Genomic DNA, 17,215 nt, shown 5'->3' with positions numbered 1-17,215 from the left:
ACAGATTCATCTTGAAAAGTTATTTTCATTGGTCAAATCAGTTTCTTTATTACTAAACTTATAAGGGTTTTAAATATTCTAATGTACATTATTACTGTCCAATCCTGGGGTATAGTATGTATCATTTCCTATACTTGTTTCACCACAGATCCATTGTATCTTCTTCAAAGAACTTGTCATACGTCAATATTGTATGGAACAGATTGCAAAAACTGCTATAGACTATTAGCAACAATATTAGCAACAACTAACATTTTTATAGGTTTTACAGTTTGTATAGAACTTTCATATTAAGTTATCTTGATTAATCACATAAAACACTGCATAAAAATGTCCAGTTTTGTTTATATCCAACATAAAGTTGATGAACTAGTGCCAAGTTTGTGTCTCCCAGTGGTAACGCAGATTTTGGAAGAATCTATCAGTGGAGCAATTACTCTGTGCTTGCATAACAACAAAGAAACATCTATGACTAAATCCTCACACTCAATCAAAGCAAATACTATCACTGTTCAAGACCATTACTTATTAATTAATAAGAAAAATCTATTAAAATCATAAATTTTATTGAAAAAACTACTCAGAAATGTGTGTGAGTATACAAAACTAGGCAAATTATGCACCACATATATATTGAGTGCCTACCATGGGGAAGACACTCTGTCATGCATTATGAGAAATAAGAATGTGGGAAACAGACCATGCAGTGCCTGGAACATCAGGGATTCTCAGCGGATATATACTGAACGAATGTCTACAGAAAACAAAAGTGCTTTTCAATGAACATTCTCTCTAGAAGGAAAAGGCAAAAAGTGGATAAAATACAAAAGAAAAGTATATAAATGCTGAGTAGAGTCAAAAAGTACCACAGTAGAAGAGAAAAAGGATATTAATAAGAGCTAAAATAGCTAATATTTATGAAATGTCTGTCACTGTTCTAAGACTGCACTGTTCAATATCTTAGCCATTAACCACATGTGGCTATTGAGCACTTGGAACGTAGCCAGTCTAAATTGAGATGTACCGTAAATGAAAAATGCCCACCAGATTTCAAAGACTTATTGTGAAAAAAAGAATGTAAAATATTTCATTAATAATTCCCATATCAATTAAACGTTAAATTGATAATGTTTTAGGTACATTGGGTTAAAGAAAATATTATGAAAATTATTTTCAACTGCTTCTTCATACATTTTAAAGTGGACTACAAGAAACTTTTAAATTACATATGTGGCTCACATTTGTGACTTGCGTTATATTTTTATTGGACAGTACTCTGAATCTAAGATCTTTAGCAATATGCTATCTCATTGAATCTTTCAAACCTTCCTAAGAAGTGAGTTCTATAGTTGATACAAAGCATATTTTAAATAAACTGCCTAAAATTACCCCAAAAGTAAAAGGCTTACTCTACAACCAATGCTGTGGGTAACTCGGGGAAGACTACATGGTGGGTGAAGGTGATGACTCAGTTACCAGGTAGTGTCAGTTAAGTATCTTTCCTTAGCCAAAACTGTGCATCAATATGAAGGTGCCAATTCTAAACACAGTAATTTTTGCAAATTGAGATAATGAGGATTTCTAAGGGAAAGTGTAAAGGAATATTACTGGGTGTTTTTGAGAAGTTAAGCTTTTATCTTCCCAGGTATATCTATTGCCACTTTCCATCACAATACTTTTTGAAGACTGCATACCCATCTGTTCCCAATTCTCTAAAACTTCGTATAGTAAGACCTCACGTCTGAGCGTGGCTCAAAATTCTCTTTCACAATGGGTGAGAACCAACAGGATGCTTCTCAGGCTTTGACCTTCTGGAAGCCAGCAAACTTAAGCAACTTTGAATTTCCCATGAAGAGGAAGTCTTAGTATAAGTTTCATCATGCTTCTATCTCCAGATGATATGCAAATATCAGCACAAAAGACTTGTGATAGCAACGAATAGAACTTTGATGTGAAGCCAGCCATACTTGGGCCTGACGTTGTTTAACCATGTGATACAAACCTTTAGGAAACAAGAGGAAGCTCTGAGTTCCCAGAGCACCTACCTCAACTGAATGCTATAAATCCAAGTCTGGAGGGTAGGCTTAAACACGGGTAATACAAAGACTTGGCCTATTTCCATTCCCTGAGCATGGAAAGGGAGAAATGATTTTGTCCAGGTTAACGCAGTTTCAGTTGTAGAGAATCATTCATGTAAAATGTTTTCAGTCCTACTTTGTCGCTGGAAGTCAGTGCATGGCTGATTTATCTGAGCCGCAAGAGAGTCTGAGCTGTACCTTTAGGGTCTGGGCTGTCCTCTGAAAACAAGGGAGAAAGGATTCACTGCATCACTTATGGAGGCCTCTGTGGATCAGGCAAGCCATTCACCCATCTTAGGCAAAGAGAAAAGTAGAGAATGAGAATTTCTTCTTGTAATGGGCTCAGGAGACGAGGAGAATAGACTTTCAAGGTTACTTAAGAGGATTTATGTGACTGGGTTACCTAAGGCAGTGTCAAACTCGATCTGTACAATCGATCTGTGAGCTGTAGATCCCTGATGCTCTACATTTCAGATGCTGTATAATGTCTTCCAAGTGATCTCTTCAAGAATCCATATGAAGACAAATCCTTTACATAAAATTCTCAATTCTTACATTTCAGTAAATCAAAAATTAAAAGAAAACTCATTACCTGTCACTGTTTACATTTCCATATAGATTCACCTTAGATTTCCTTTGAATGGCAAGCTTTCTCAGAACAGTTAAAATTTGATTTAATTCTATACGTGTTTGGAATGTAATTAATAGCCAAAATAAGGTGTGTGTGGTAGGAAGAAAAACTATAGAGACTCTCTACTCCAGGAATTTATGATCAAGAAACTTATTTGAGAATATTGTTTCATGATAATGACTAAAGCAGTTTAGCCAACATTTTGACTTTGACCCAACAATTTAACATCTGGCAATTTATCCTATGGATATTGGGTATATGTGAAATACCACATGTTTAAGGATATTCACTGTAGCATTGTATACAATAGCAAAAGTCAGGAAAAATATTCTAAATGTCTATCAGTAGGTGTCTGGTAAAGATAAATCATTATGTAACTATAAAATGGAATATTATGCATTGTTTCAAAAACCAATCTTGATAGGTACTAAAATGAGATTATATTCCTAATAAATATTAATTATTTAAAAAGCAAATGGCAGAACAGTATTTAAAGTATACTACCTTTTCATTAAAAAAAAAAAAAAACCCCATGTATATGCTTGTAAAAGTGTAGCTCATCTGTGGAAGGATTCCCATTCTAACAGCATTTGCTTGCCAGATGAGTTGTACAGTGGCTGAAGTGGTGGGCTGGGTACTTATTTTCTCTCCAAATCATCTATGCCTTTTGAATTTTATAATGTGCATCTGCACTAACTGTTGAAAAATGTAAATAAAATTTTATAAAAAGATTTGGGGGGAGGGGTAAAGATTTGTGTTTTGAAGAGAGAAGTGGTGGGAAAAAGAAACAAAGGAAACATCTCTTAAAAAATTAACTGTCAAAGTAGTCTTTCATAAGCAACCTAAGATTCAGGAAAGACTGTCTTCCTTTGACCAGTGCAGTTACTGATAAAGTGTGCCAAGGACGGGAGTGCTTGAGAAACACTACTTGACAATCAACATGTTTAGTTGAAGGTACAGGAAAAAAAAAAGATACGTGTCCAATTGAACAGATTCTCTCCATTGTCCATATTGCATCACATATTCTGGGCAGAACCACCACAAGGAAATCCCGCTAAGGGAGCAAACACTGCTCTGGGAACACATGCAGGAAATGGGAGTGATAAACCAGAGAGGCAAAGGGAACATGATGGTTGCTGGAAGCAGCTAGAGGGAGGCAGGAGGATATCAAAGTGTTCAGACAAGAACCAGAAAAACAAGATTGTTTAGATGACATCAGCCAGAAGAAAATAAAACTTGGGACACATGAACAAAAGAAGTTCAAAGATGATTTGACTGTTCGTCAGTGCTATGACTAGGGAGCAAACTGTCCATATTTCCTTGCTGGGAGATCTGCTGTTACAGCACGCTGGAACATTGTGACCAAGGGCAAATGCTTCCTTCCACACAAACTTGGGATTTTAATCCCTCAGTTGGAAAATATTTGCTGAGCACCTGCTTTGCAAGGTACTGTGGGCAATTCAAAGATGCAGAGGATAAGCTGCCATCTGGGAGCTTGCAGCCTACTTTTAAATGGAAAACTGACAGGTGAAACCCCAAATTATTTTTTAAATATTAAGCTCTTCTCTCTAGAACACTTCTCTCAGCGTTCTCTATAGGTCTACACCTATAAACAAAAATTTCTGCTGAACAGAGCTTTCAGTTTCTTTCAATCATTTATTCGTCTAAGACATAACCAGTAAATTATCTGTACTAGCAATCTAAGTTTTCCTAAAGATTTAATCTAATTTTCTCCACTATTTAAAAGACGTTAGTCTTTATACCTAAGATGTCTTAGAGTTTATAGTTAACAATGTCTCAGAGGATCTGGCATCTTCAAAAAGCTTGAGAAAATGTTTCTATTCCAAAATATCCAAAACCAAGTGTCTGTTAAGCCAAATTAGCCTTCCTTAAGCCTAATCAAAATCCTTCCTGTGGCAATTCTGACTCATTTCTTTGGCCTCCATGAATGTAGTTCATCTTTTTATCAAATATATTCTTAACACAAATAGAATCAAGCTTTTGATCTAGATAAAACAAAGAGCATCCATTCCCCAAACATCTACCTACCACATGCATAACTTGAGTAGGGTTGCAAGGTAAAATACAGGACACCCAGTTAAATTTGAATTTCAGGAGAACAAAAATTAATTTTTTAGTATAAATTTGTCCCAAATATTGCATAGGACACACATATACTAAAAAAGCATTTATTGTTTCTCTGAAATTAAAATTTAATTGAGTAATCCTGTATATTCATTTGCTAAATCTGACAACTTTAAACTTTTGGAACTACTTTAAAGAGAAAAGTTGATTATAAAATGGAACTAAAACTTATGAATATTACTGAACAGTTAGCATATTTAAGATTTTAAAATTTCAAATGCCAAATTGCTATTTAGCAATTTACCAGGTCATAGATGAAGATTATCATTTCTGGGATGTATGAAGCCTTTTCACTTGTTTAGCTATCAAGAGTCGGGAGAGAGGATTCTGTGGATGGAAAATCAGTGTAAGTCACTGACTCTTAGGCTTTCAAAACAGCTCACTGCTTTATTTTCCTTTGTCAGCGTGCAGGGTGGTGGGTTCCTTCCTGTTCGTCTAATGCGCTGATATCAGGGAGTGTTGTTCCATGTGTGACTGACGGCTCAACTCAAGGAAACTCTTACCAGATACTCGGTGACTCACTTTGACCCAAGAGGTACTCCCGATATACTTGCATGTGGACTATTCCAGCCTACTAAAAGACTTCTTTCTAGAGGTATTTGAGATGAACAGTGCAAAACATAATTTTAAATGTGGAAACTTGATAATGACATGAAATATGGACTATACTCTAAGAAATACCCAAAGAAAGTAGAATATGGAAAGAAGTGAATAAAACCCATTAGAAAACACATATAAGGGGAAGACAAGGCTGAGGGAAGATAGATACAGTGAGAAAATAACCATAAAAGCTTTTAAGGATTTAAGTGGGATTAGAAGCTAGAAAGAAGCATATCTCAAAATAAAAGATGGAACAAACAAATGCTGAGTACTCATTGTGCAGTGGGGTAGAGTAGGTTTAAAAAGATAGTAGAAGATATAGATTTGCCACTGGTCATTCATTCATTTATTCAACAGCTATTTATTGAGCATTTATTATGAGTCACACAATTTCAAGATCCTTGGGATACAGCCATGAATAAGATCTATTTAATTCCTGATAAATAGAACATATAGTTTGTTTGGAAAACTTAAGAATAAAAACAATAAAAGGAAACCATAGTTCTCTGGTCCAGAATGTAAGGAGCTTGGAAGCTGTCACTCTACTCTAACAAGTAAAAAGCTGAATGAACTGGAAAGTCAACCATTTTTTCTAGATTTGTCATAGAAGTCAGGTCACAAGAAAAATTGCTGCCCCCAAAATTGGAAAGTCAGGTGAATACAGAGAATCACAACTTACTAGAGCAGAAGCCCATGAGCAGAAACCTCCATTGCAAACCAGTGCCGGGGCAGAGAAACCAAGCTATAATTGACAAATAGCTAAAGCCTCCCTGTGGCCAACTCTGAAGGTTAAAAACTCCAGTAGAACACACTCACTGTACCTATGGAGGAGCAAAGATTAAAATTATATCTGACTTTGCCTCAGAAATGATGTAAGCCAGAAGGGAGTCGAATGAAATATTTGAGGTATTGAGACAAAAAAACTACCAATGTAGAATTCTGTACCCTGTGAAATTATCATTCAAAATGAAGGAGAAATAAAGACTTTCTCAGACAAACAAAACTTAAGGTAATTTGTTGCTAGGACACCTGCCTGCAGGAAATATTAAAAGGAGTTCTTCAAAGAAAAGAAAAATCATATAGGTCAGAAACTCAGAACTACATAAAGAAAGAAAGAGCATCAGAGAAAGAATAAGCGAAGGTAAAAATAAAAACTTTTATTTTTCTTATTCCTAATTGATATAACAGATTACCATTTGTTCAAAATAATAATAGCAACAACATATTCAATTAGGTATGCTTATGTATACATATGTGCTTATGTGTAAGTGAAATGACTGACAGCAGTGATGCCAGGCACAGGAAGCAGGATTTAGGATTATTTTGTTATTATAAGGTACTTACACCACCCATGAAGTGGTATAGTGTTATTTTAAGTGGACTTGGATTGGTTGTAAATATATGCTGCAAACTCTAAGGCACTAAAAAAAGTAAAAAAAGAAATATAACTGATACACTAAGAAGAGAAAATGTAATCATATAAAATGCTCAGCTAAAACCACAAAATCCAGAAGAAGAGCAGAAGACAAAAAGAGAAAAAAGAAAGAGGATAACAAAAAAAAACAGTAACAAATATGATAAATATTCATCCAATGATACCAATAATCACTTTAAACATCTAAATACACTGATTAAAAGACAGAGATTTTCCTTGAGGGTATTATGCTAAGCAAAATAACTCACACAGGGAAAGACAAATATTGTATGATTTCACTCATATGTGGAAGATAAACCCAAACAAAAGCATAGATACAGAGCACAGATTGGTGGTTACCAGAGGGGAAGGGCGTGGGCAGAGCGTGAAAGGGGTAAAGGGGCACACATCTGCGGTGACGGATAAAAACCAGACTTTTTGTGGTAAACACAATGCAGTCTATACAGAAACTGAAATATAATAACATGAACCTGAAATTCACACAATATTATAAGGCAATGTGACCTCAATAAAAAAAAATTAAGAACTTAAAAAAAGACACAGATTGTCAGAATGCATCAAAAAAGAAGACTCATCTGTATGTTGTCTACAAGAAACCCACTTCAAATGTAAAGTAACAGATAGATTAAAAGTAAACAGATGGAGATAGATATACCATGCCAACAATAATCAAAAGAAAGCAGGAATTGCTATATTAATTTCAGTCTGAGCAGATTTCAGAGAAAGGAAAGTTATCAGGGATAAAGAGGGGCATTAGCTAATGATAAAGAGGTCAGTTCTCCAACAATATATAACAATGCTTGATGTGAATATGTCTAAAAAAGCATCAAAATACATGAGGCAAAAACTGATAGAAATACAGGGAGAAATAGACGAGTCCACTATTATAGTTGGAGACTTCAACACCTCTCTATCAGTGAGTGACAGATCCAGCAGACAGAAATTCAGTAAAGACATGATTGAATTCAACACCATCAATATACTAGATATAATTGGCATCTATTGATCACTTCATAAAACAACAGAATACACGTTTTCCTCAAGCTCACATGGAACACTCACCAAGACAGATCGTATTCTTTACTGTAGTATATACTTTAATAAACTTAAAAGACCAGAAATCATGCAATGTCTGCTCTCAGACCACAGCAGAATTAATTTAGGTCAATAACAGAAAGATAGCTGGAAAATCCTAAAATATTTGGAGATTAGGAAACACATTTTTAAATAACACATCGGTCAAAGAAGAAATCTCAAGAGAAATTTTAAAACATTTTGTACTAAATGAAAATGAACATACCTCTTATGAAAATTTGTGAGATGCAGCAAAAACAGGTTATAGAGAGAAATTTGTAGCAATATATAGAATGCATATATTAGAAAAGAAGAAAAATCTAAAAGTAATAATCTAAGTGTCCATCTCAGGAAACTAGAAAAAGAAGAGTAAATCAATCCCAAAGTAAGCAGAAGAAAAGAAATAATAAAAATTAGAGCAGAAATCAATGAAATTTAAAACAGGAAATCAATAGAGAAAATCTAAACCCAGAACGTGGTTCTTTGAAAAGACCAGTAAAATCAAAAAGCTTCTAGCCAGGCTAACTAAGAAAAAAAAGAGACAGGACACAAGTTACTAATATCAGAAAAAGAAGAGGGGTCATCACTACAGAGCCCATGGACATTAAGAGGATTAAAAGGTATATTATGAACAATTCTACGTCTGTAAATCTGATAACACACATGAAATGGACAAATTTCTTAAAAGACACAATCTGCCAAAACTCACACAGGAAGAAATAGACAATTTGCATAGGCCTATATCTGTCAGACTAGTGGCTCCTATCATGGACAGGGCAGGTAGAGAACATTTCCATCAGTGCAGAAGATTCTATTGGACAGTGACCTTCAGTTGATTGAGAACAAAGAGCCAGCCACATGGTAGGCAACTCCTTACCTGGAATCTCTTACTAACAAGTTTTGAAAATGATTGCCTTCCAAGAGTTGATGACAGAGTCAAAGAATCATTTAAGTTCATGAAATCTAGAGATATTTGATGAAAATCAAGACAAGTTTTAAAAGGTAGTAGTTGGCCGTGTTTCATAAGCTTTCTCCACATTTGGAGGCATTTAATTCTGGAAGATGTAGAGAGTATTCATAGAATTTTCCTTTACTTCATAATTTTGAGCCACTACCAACCACGGATCCAATAATAGCCAACACAGATCTGATAAAAATATTTTGTTTCAACAAAAAGTACATAGACCAAAAGAAAGACATTTTTACCTGTTTCTGCCTCTCTTTCCTGATATAGCTTCAAGCTTCAAAAACAATGGCTCATTTTCAAATATTCCCCAAATCACTAAAAATAATGGCTGGTCATGGGATAGATATGGGCTTCTGTGATTTTCTTTTTTTAGTCTGTTTTGGCTAAGGGCAATAAGAAGTAGACGTAGTTGGGTGGTGACATTTAAAAACCATTGAATGACATAAAATAGAGTAATATTAAAATGAAAGTTCTGGGGCCAATTGATGGCACAGCAGTTAAGTTCACACGTTCTTCTTTGGCAGCCCGGTTTGCCAGTTCAATTACCGAGTGTGGACATATGCACTGCTTGTCAAGCCATGCTGTGGGACATGTCCCACATATAAAGTAGAGAAAGATGGTCATGGATGTTAGCTCAGAGCAAGTCTTCCTCAGCAAAAAAAAAAAAAGGAGGATTGTCGTCAAATGTTAGCTCAGGGCTAATCTCTCTCTCAAAAAAAAAAGTTCTTCTTAAACCCAGGAATCTGATTACAAATAGAAAATAGTTCACCTCGCAACTTTCTTTATTGGATAAAATGGGAAAGTAATCAACTCTGCAATGATCATAAAAGTGAGCTAAGCTCCTATTCCTGAGAGCTCTGTTTTGTTTTCCTGCTGCTGGCCTAGAAGAAGTAAGCTGCCGTGTGGTGGGAAGGACCACGAATGGACGAGCTGCAGGCAGCCTCTAGTTGCTGAATGGAGCCCAGAAGACAGCCAGCAAGAGAACAGGGACTTCTGCCCTATACTCGCAAGGAACTGAAATCTGTCAACAGACACATGAGCTTGGAAGAAGACCCCAACCTTTGGAAAGGAACATAGCCCAGGAGACACCTTGACTGCAGAGGACCTAGCTAAGCTGTGTCCAGACTCCTGACCCATGGGAACTATGAAATAGTAAATGTATGTTGTTTTGAACTTCTAAGAAAAAGAAAGGTAATGTCTGTCCATCAAAAGCAAAGTGAAAACAGTACAGAAAATTAAAGATGAAAAATCCCTCACTCCTAATCTTACTTTCCTAGGTGGCCACTCTTAAAGTTGTGTGTGTGTGTGTGTGTGTTTCTGTGCACATGTGTGTCTTAGACAGAGACTCATGCCTTCTACTTTATTAAGGAGTGCAATCCATGAGACAGGAATGAGAACAACCAGAGTGAAGCCTGGCAGGAAGGATCTCTAACACTAGGGCATTCTCTACTTGGGGGCTGCCAAGTGCTGATAATTGCTGCATCTCTCAGGATCACTCTCTAAGAAGCCTTTTAAACTGCATCTTAGGACGTTCACTCAACAGTGCCTAGAACAAGAGATGGGCGAAGCCAAGAGAATCTGAACTGGTGCATGAGACACGTCTGATGAAGAATCATTCTAGACACAGTTTATAGACTTTTAAGCATGTATATTGCTTTTACTGAAGACCTGAATTGGTACTATGCAAACTGCCCTGCACCTAACATTTTCCAATTATTAATTATTATTTATATTAGATAGGCTTTTTCTGCAAACAGATCTATCTCATTCTTCTACAGGCTACAATTTTAGATTAGAGAATAAATTTTGGAGATTGTACTGGATTTTAGTTTTTCTTTTCTTTCTTTGCTTTTCCTTGATAAATAATGACATATTATATATATTAGAATGTCATTTCATTTAAGTCTAGGGAAGCTTGGTGTCATGTCACTGAACTTTTAATGTTTATTCAACAGTTTCACATTTAATTAGTCAAAATATGACTGCTGTGTTGGCGTATGTTTCTGATTCACTAGTATTTTATTTGGTGTATTCCTGGGGATAGAAAACCCAGTTCTTGCAAGTCAGAGGGCACAGCTATAATCACCCTTGTGACATTAAAACAAGATAACTGTAAATCTCTGTTACAAAATGAATACCCAACATTCTATCAATACTGTCTTCTCAACTCTGTGTTGACCAATTTCTCTCATTAGTCATATTCTGCCCTGCTTCTAGATATTGAATAGAAGAAGGGGAAAAAAGAAAGGAGAGAGGGAGAAAGGAAGTTAGTTTCCTTGCCCATTATTAGATTACTTAATTTAGTTTTACAAATGGCTTGACTTCCCTTTGAGTTTAGCTTTTTATTTGAATGGAATAGCCAACCTATCCCGGTATTTCCACCTAGAGGGTTGGCCTAACTCACACTGGGGAACACCCTGGATTTGCCAGCTACTTAGTTAGCAAACTTTCCCTGTGTACCTACTCCAGATCAAGCTCCACTCCAAAGAATATTGGATCTGCTTTAAGTCTTAGGGAGAGCTATAAAATAGCCCCCATGGTCCCTTTACACAGTTGGAGTTTTAACAAAGAAAATTTGGAAGTGAAGCAAAGGGAAAAGTGGTTTTCCAGGCAGATAGCAAGATTGCCAAGAGATCAAACACTCCTCTGGCCTCTCCCTGAAGGACTGATCCTACCAGGAGGCTGTCAACAGGCAGACGGGCCAGCTTTCATTTTGTGAACAGTCCTAAGCAGAAAAACAAATCATAAATCTCTGCACATCATTTTTCCCTTTATCCTCACCAATGAGTAGAAAGAACGTCTCTTCTCAGCAAAAATGTTAACATTCAGCCCTCAGGTGATGATTGTGACCTTTCATGGGGTTCTTTCCGCACACTAGTCATTTCTGCAAGCATGGCCGCCATTGCATGTCAAGGGTTACAACTTTGAGGAAAAGATGAGAGATATCTAAGACAAAAGATCGGTGAGGCACTGAAAGGAGCTAAATTTCCTTGACTAGAAATCATCTTTTCCTTCAGCAAATATCTAGGGGTGAAGGAGGGGTTATCTATACTTTTGTCTTCTTGGTCCTTTTATATAAGTCATTTCATTTCACAGATAAACTTCTAGAAATAAAATGTTCCTTATTATTTTTCTGGAGTGTGTTCATATCTAGACGTTAGATTCGGCTGCTCCCATAAGACAAACAGCTCTAAATGAAGAGCCATATATTCAGTATCACGGATGTCAGGCGTACACAGTGTGTAAAAGATAAAAAGCAAATGTTTGCCTTTATTATTCTGAATTGTACAAAGAGGATCAATTATATCAGAGTAGCTTCAATAAGAACTGAATTGTGATAAAACTATCAAAAAAGTAGTTGTCCTTTATTTTATTATTCAAAAATATTTAAAAAATGTGCTTGATGTCTATAGCTTAGGTGTGATAAAAGGTGTCTCAGAATTTTGGTTGTAAGATATTAAAATAAAGAGGTGAGAAATGCTAATTTTTCTGACTCTAAAATGTCCTATCTCAGAAATGCAATGAATAAAACTATACTCTAATATCTAATAAAAGAGATATGCTATAGAATTACCAAGTTTGTCAATTATAGAAGGAAACATTCCATCTGTCTAATTATTTAGGTTTCCTCAGGTATCTTCTATGTTTTACCACTGAATATACATATATATACACTATATGTATATGTATATACCATATATATATGTACACACCACATATGTATATGTATATATGTTCATGTATATGTGTGTGTGGGTATATATGCATGTGTGTGTAAATATATGTACATATAGATATACATACACACATATATATGAAAGTGCGGAGGAATTAAAGTCAGAAGACCTCAGCTGAAATTCCAGCTAACCTACTTAATGAATTTTGTAACAACATTCCAGGCGCACCTTCTCTCTAAGCCTCAGTTTCCTTATCTGTAGAAAGGTAAAAATAGTCTTTCAGCCTTTTAACCTTTATCTCAGATGACTATCATAAAAATTAGGTAGACAACATATAATGGCAGAAAGGTTGGTCTCTGAAGTCAGATTTTTAGGGCCTGATTCCAGCTTCTTTACTTATTACTGTGTAACTTGGACAAATTTCTTAACCTTTCTGTGCCTCAACTTCCTCATCAGTAAAATGAGATAATGGTAGCAGCCCTTCATATGGTCGTTGGAAGATTTAACTTATTTAATATCCATGCACGTTTATGAGCATGCATTCAGTAACTGCTAGTTACATCCACTATCAACTTCCATAATCACCATCATCGCTATATAAAAGTTCCTAGCAATGTGCCTGCTATGAGGTAGATACGCAGTGAAAAGCCCAGGCAATCTTACATTTGAGTTTTTATTTTAATGAGATGTACTTTCTTACTATTTGTCATAAATCAATGATATATTTTTGGGAGCAATAGGCATATTATTTCCCTTTCCAATAAAATAATTCCTGATCTTTATACCTGGTTCTTTTTTTTTTTTTTTGAGGAAGATTAGCCCTGAGCTAACATCAGCTGCCAATGCTCCTCTTTCTTTTTGCTGAAGAAGACCAGCCTTGAGCTAACATCTGTGCCCATCTTCTTCTACTTTATGTGTGGGACGCCTGCCACAGCATGGCTTGCCAAGTGGTGGGTAGGTCCGCATCTGGGATCCAAACCAGTAAATCCCAGGCCGCTGAAGTGGAATGTACAAATTTAACCACTGTGCCACTGGGTGGGCCCCTATCCCTGGCTCTTTTGGCCATCTATTCTCAGTAGAATATAAACCAAGATAATAGTTTGAAACTAATGTAAATTCAGTAAAATAGAAAACCACATCACCCACATCAGTGGAGGTCAATGAAATAATCCTTTTCAGTGTCTCCTTCTCCCTAATGTAGAGTTTTTAATGATTTCTCATTAACTTATATGTAACCTTAACTCTTTGGATTTTCTTCTTTATTAAATTAAGCATATTACAAATTCCATCAAAGAAGACAGAGGCAATCTGGAAAAAGCAAAAGATGGCGGCTGTGGAGCCTTAAAAACCCACTCGCCCCTTATTCAGATCCAGACAACAAACATCCCAGGACGTACTATATTTCCATTGCTGAGCTCAACAATTTAATTTAAACTATCTCTTTTAAATCATAGAACATCCTGCATTTTTAACCAGGAAATCAAGCAACTTGCCCAGGATCACCCACCTGGTAATTAGCAGAGTTTCGATAGGAACGTTATCTCCTGTGGTCAATTTCTGTCTTTCTTCTGCTCTACTAGGCTAACTCATTTGTAAAATAGAAACAAAAATGCCTTCCCTTTGAAGCCTTGAGGTTGTTGTGAGAATATCATTATTATTATAATTGGTAACAGTAATCAACATAATAAAATAGTAATCAACAGTAAAAACAAAAAGATGTTACAGACTACAAGGTACTATAAACAAATAAAGTAATAGTATCATAGCAGAAGACCTGTAAAAAGTTTTTTCTTCATTGAAAATTTTGTTATGATAATTATTGAAAATAAGTCAAACAGTAACTGAGATTTGGAAATAATTTTAACACAGATGTTGTCATTAAAGCAATACATTTTTAACTACAGACTACCTAAACACAAATTGTTGTACAAAGGGTTTTATTCTTAGAATCATTCAGATAGTATATTTTCCTTGCATCATATTCTATAGAACCTTTCAGCTGGTGTGTTCTGCCTGCCTTTAAAGAATCAACTTTTGTTTTTATAATTTTACCACAATTGTAGAGGGAGAGATTATAAGGAGAGGGAAAAACAGTTCTTGGTAATAGCTCTCTGCAAAAGGTGAACCCATTTATCTTCGAAGTCATAATGAGCTGGTTTGAGAAAGGCCTTTGAACTTGCTTCTGGCAAGTGGAAACATTAACAAGCCCGTTTTGAGAAGAGCTTTTGAACTTCTGGCAAGTGGAAACATAAGTCCCAACGAATCATCAGGAAAGCTCAGGTCAAAAGTGCAGCAGCAGCAAAGTATTTCCATCTACGTTTCAGAAAGATCAACAAATGTGCATGCGCCATCATGTTTACGCATATTTTAGCTAATTTTCAGGGAGGTTTCATATCCAGGAATGGATAAAGATGATTCCAGTATTGCTCAGGGCAATATTTTTCAAACTGCAGTTTGCAATCCGTTAGTGATCATGAAAGCAGTTTAGTGGGTTTAGCATCTCAAAACAATGACATGGAATAGAATAAATGGGAAATATTAGAGGTACTCAGTAGTAAGGATAAATATTGTTCAGGACACTTTTGCTTCAGGTGGGTTTTTACACGGTCCCAAACATAAAATGTATTTCTTACTGTGAGCCGTAGTCAGAAAAGCATTGGTCTGGGAGTGTGGGTTCTGACTCGGTTTGGATACAGAAGGAGAGGCAAAGGGCTTTGCTTCTAAAGTCTGAACCAGAGAAACTGCAGAATTAAATTGCTTCTAGCTCATTCTCTGAATCAGAATAATATATTAGGAAAAAGATAGTGAAATGGATCAATTATCCTGTGTCATTTGCCTTAGGTAGATAAAATCTATTAGCTATAAAACCATTTCTTCAACGTCTGACTTTAGCACCAAGCTAGTATTTTCTCTAACAGGCCAATGTGGTTTGAAAATCACTCTAAGACTGGTGTGTGACTACTTGCCACATTTTCTTTTGCCTTCAGAAACTGTTGCAAGAGATTCAATATTTTTGATGAACATAGAGGCTTGCGTTGTCTTGCAGCTTATCCGCTACTTAAGCTTCTAGGAGAATTCCATAAACGTTATCAACACTTGCCTTTGCCCTAATTACTTCCTATCCATTCTTGAAATGAGAATCTCTTGACATTAATGCTAGCTGATCACTTCAAACAACTGCACTTAAATTGGAGGGAAGCTTGAAATATCAGCTTAAAGAAAACCAATTTAAGATAACTCCATACCCAGCTCATTTAATTCACATTAGTTTACTTTTAAACTTCTCTAAAGGAAATGAATGACAACTACCCTTACGGGATTTTATAAAAGACTATAAACTATGCATGGATTAACTTGTATATAGTTTGCACATGGCAATTTTAATTTCTGTTCCAACATGATTCAAATGCCTCAAAAGATATGTTATCATTCTACAGTAGTGCTGTCCAAAAGAACTTTCTGTGAAAATGGTAAAGCTCTGTATCTGTATCGAGCAAATAGTAACCACTAGCACACGTGACTTGTGAGTATTTGAAATGTGAGCAGTGTGACAAAGAAAATGAATTTTTAATTTTATTTCACTTTGATTAATTTAAATAGAAATTTAAATAGCTACCTATTGCTAATGGCTAAGATATAGGACAGCACAGTTCTAGAGTCTTTAATTTCCATGCTAATTCAAAACTAATGAAGATCTGGCCTTCTATTAATGTCCTGACAACTAAATCACTCATTTACCATAAGGTGACTTTGTACCCCATCTTATCATCACTCCTTTCGAGCCTTCCCCATTCCATGCATCTCTTAATGCCGTTTTTCACAGGGTACTCAATAAATGTTAGCTGTTACTGCTCTTACTATTATTATCATTTGCATATTACCTACCTTTGACCCTAAACTAATCCTTAAAACTTAAGTTTACTAGAATTTTGGGGCATCTGTTATGATGAACTCAAACACATAAGGCATTATTTTGGACAATGTTTTTCAGACCACAGACTGAAATCCACTAGTGGTTCATGAAAGGAATTTAGTGACATATAAGCATTGTTATATGAACTCTGTTTTTCTCACCAAGAATTATGATTAAAGCCTATTTTATTAAATATTTCTAAAGTAACATATGATAGGTTCCAGGTGGACAAATTGTTTTTAATTTATTTGGGCAGCTCCTCCCATCTCTCTGGGCCCAAGTATATTTATTTATTAAGGGGATTGGACTAGACCAAGTATCATAGAAATGACGCTAGCAGGATCTGGATAGCTACTTAAAGAAAGTAGCAGGCTGAGAATAAGACAAGATCCAGAGGAGACTGTTGTCAACTGGAGAATTCACATCCCATCTAAAAAAAAATGATGCCTCTTAGCTCCAGCCAATTTTGTCCATATGCAGGTTCAGATCCTGTGTTCCTAAATGCTTTAGGTTTTCAAGATAAACCAAAATTTTAGATTTTATGAGTGTTGAAACTCAATCCATTAAAAACGTAACAGAAGTCAAGTGAGTTTTAAGATATGTAAATTATATTTCAATAAAGCTATTAAACAAAATAACGTATGGGCTTGAGGGTTACAAGTTTGCAGCTTCCGGACTATTTAATCTTTTCGATT

This window comes from Equus przewalskii, chromosome 20 (genome assembly GCF_037783145.1).
Source record: "Equus przewalskii isolate Varuska chromosome 20, EquPr2, whole genome shotgun sequence".
NCBI lineage: Eukaryota > Metazoa > Chordata > Mammalia > Perissodactyla > Equidae > Equus > Equus przewalskii.
This window is presented reverse-complemented; position numbering follows the sequence as displayed.